The sequence below is a fragment of the Aplidium turbinatum genome, chromosome 17 (assembly GCF_918807975.1).
Source record: "Aplidium turbinatum chromosome 17, kaAplTurb1.1, whole genome shotgun sequence".
NCBI lineage: Eukaryota > Metazoa > Chordata > Ascidiacea > Aplousobranchia > Polyclinidae > Aplidium > Aplidium turbinatum.
The window spans coordinates 6,030,595-6,034,007 of NC_137488.1; positions in this window are offsets into that span (position 1 = coordinate 6,030,595).

Sequence of the window (3,413 nt, forward strand, 5' to 3'; positions counted from 1 at the left end):
CAAGGACCTCTGAAAATCATATTTCTTAACTAAAACAGTTGTAAACTCTTTTTTACTACAAAGATATTTTCATACTTTTAAACGTGTAATAATGTGGTTGTATTGTTATGTGTAATTGTGTATTAAAATTAGGCAGTGGCTATTTGACCGGCTCCGGTCTTTGAATCTGAAACACTATTTGACCGGTCATGACGTCACTACATAAGCACCTTTTCTTTTTCAAAGCAAAAGACGATAAGCGCGTTAAGTTTTAAATTCAACACGTTATCTTCAACTGAGTCCGTGGCTCATACGTAACGTCTCGGGCTGCCATTTTAGAGAGAATGAGTTCGATACTATCCGGGAGCGTTCTTTTTTTTTTTTTTTAACTACAAAAGGATACAAACTGATATGAATGAATCAACAAGTGAATAAAAAAAGTTTCAAAACGAATTAAAAAAGTTTTTTCTAGTCTTTATTTTTAACAAATTCCTTTCATTTCTTAGCACAATTTCTCTGAAAAAATCACACCTTCTAATAGGCTGTAAGATTACGTTTCGCTGAAGTCCGAAGTTAAAAATTAAATCCAGTCTCATTGTCGCACAACAATCAGTCAAGTTTCAAATCATCATCTCAACCAACCCTTCAAGACAACTTTCCACTTTCAAAAATTTAATTAAAAAAAAAAAAAAGAACGCTTCCGGATAGAACCGAACTCATTCCCTCTAAAATGGCAGCCCAAGACGTTACGTATGCGCCACGGATTCAGTTGAAGAAAACGTGTTGAATTTAAAACTTAAGGCGCTTATCGTCTTTTGCTTTGAAAGAGAAAAAGAAAAAAGTGCTTATGTAGTGACGTCATGACCGGTCAAATAGTGTTTCAGATTCAAAGACCGGAGCCGGTCAAATAGCCACTGCCTTAAAATTACAATAGCCCATTTTGTGATTGCTGTTTTAATTCTCAAATGCGTCCAAACACCACTGTCATTCTGGCAGAATAATTTTACGTGATCCGCCTCAAAATGATCTGTATAAAAACGTATGGTAAAAATGCCATGACAGCACCAACACACAGGCCCTGATAAAAGCACTTCTCGTTGACATATTCATTTTAATATCTCTTGAAAGTTAGGTGCCATTTTTTTATTATAAAGAACGGAGTGTTTCAAAAATGTAATTTGAAAACCAATTAAACAAGTCACATAGCTTAAAAAGACAAAACTCACAAGTTGTTATAACATTGTGAAGAAGGGAGCGTTCTTCCTGGCTATCAGCACAAGGCTTAGTACTCACTAGTGCTGCGAGCAATTACGATTTGCTTACCACAGCAGTGTAGCTTTTATCCTAGCCATTTAGTCCATCCAATCAACAATATGTTTCTCGGCAACTGATTGTAAAATGTTATATACAAAACACACAAATACAAAACAACATGGATGGGTAGCGTAAGCAAGATCATAAAAAATAATGGCAGTTGTATGATATTTGCATTTTATATACATGCAAACAATAGTGATCTAAGGTACACTGCAGTGGGCAATTTACTTCCTTGTAAAAGATCTGTTAATTTAGTTTTGTTGATTGTTCAATAGATATTTGGGCTAGTTCTTCTATTGCATCAACAATTTTCCCAACTTTTTTCTATTTTCTCATCTTTAGTTAGACTAATTAAAACTCACACTTCTTTTTTTTCCGAAACTAAATGCCTCATTAATTTCCTCAAACACAATATACACTACATGCCTGTAGAGTGGCAAATTTTTATTGAGCTCTAATTAACCTACTCTTATGTCTTAAGGCATGAATGAAAGGGCATTTGATGAATCAAAAATGGTAACAAATGTTACTATTTTAAAGCAGAAGCTATAATTACCATGTATATATGGTAATTGTATCCACTGTGTATTATTTACTGTATAAAATTACTACATCTACCAAAGGCAGGCATTGTTGAATTTCACAAGCTTCCTCTGGCTATGATGCATACTTTCCTATATCGGTTACCTCAAAATAACCGTTGTTAGTGTTACAGGATGTTTTTAAGTAAAAATAGTAATTAGTATTCATTCTATTATAGTGGACTAAAAACCAAAAGAATCAACAATAGTGTTATACTTATAAGTGCAGCCATTTTCATGACAATTATCTTGTGTCTTTTTTTGTATATATTTCTTGTGTTTGTGTATGGTAACGCACGCAATGATAGATAGGAATATTACTGACTTTATGGTTTTTATTTTGACTTGATTGCATTGTGAATATAGATATTTTCCTACCAGTTAATTGTAATATTGATATAATACATATTATATATAATAATAACTAGGGCAACCAAAAGTCAATAAAGTCAAAATTTTTCTGCCTTGTTCAAAGTTTATAAAACGTCTATAAACAAAATTTCAGGCTGACACGAAGAGAGGTTTCAAAGTTATTAGGTAAAAAAAAAGTCAAATTTCATGGTTAAGTCAAAATTTTCTTTTAACGTAGTTTTTCTTCTCTCTATTAATATTTTATTAAAGCTACACAGATACTGATTTTTTTGTTGCAATTTCTGTTGCTAGTCTGGCGTAATAATCCATTTGTTGCAATTTCTGAGGTAATAATCTTATTTTGCCCACTACTGACGATTAAGTATTAAGTAGGTTAGGCATAGAAGGCAAGTAATTTCTTTGTAGCGTAATGGTCTTTGTTCTTGGTTAGGTGAATACGATTACGCAAACCATTACAGTACACATAGTATTGAGTTATATCTTCCTGATGTTCTAAAATTTGTTTTTAGCTAGCCTATAATTATGCCCAAGGTTAAACATTATATTCAAGCAAGAATCTGAAGGAATGACAATTGACATCAAGTGCATTGTGAAAATGGGAGGAGATGACATTTCACCACATTTCTATAGCCTGCTGAGGAACTCCAAAGTAACTTCTGTATTAGTAGAGAGAAGCTTCTCCATTTTAGGAAAAAAATTTGGCGAGAGACAGGAACTTCAAAGGCGATAATGTGAAACATTCCTTGATGTTGAAGTATAATACTGCAGAACCCTCTCAGTAATTTCGGGATATTTAAAGACACTCCATATTTATCTTTTGCAGTTTTTCGAGTGACTTTCATTACATGTTCGTTAGCTGTGGTGTTGTTGAATCTTTCACGCTTTTGTTTTATTTCATTAGAAAGAGAAGATATCCTTACGTAACAGTTTGATTTCTAATATGCTTTGTATTTCGCATTTGGGTTGTAAACGCAGACAGCTATTGGTCAAAATTTGTAAATTATAACTTAGTCAAAATTTCAAGTTTTTAGGTCAAAAAATTGGTTGCCCTAATAATAACTTTTAGTAGTACTGTTATTTTCATTAAATATTTGTTCCAGTACTGTGTTTTAAGTATGTAGGCTATTCAGTACTTTGGATACAGCTTTTATTTTTTACATTTCA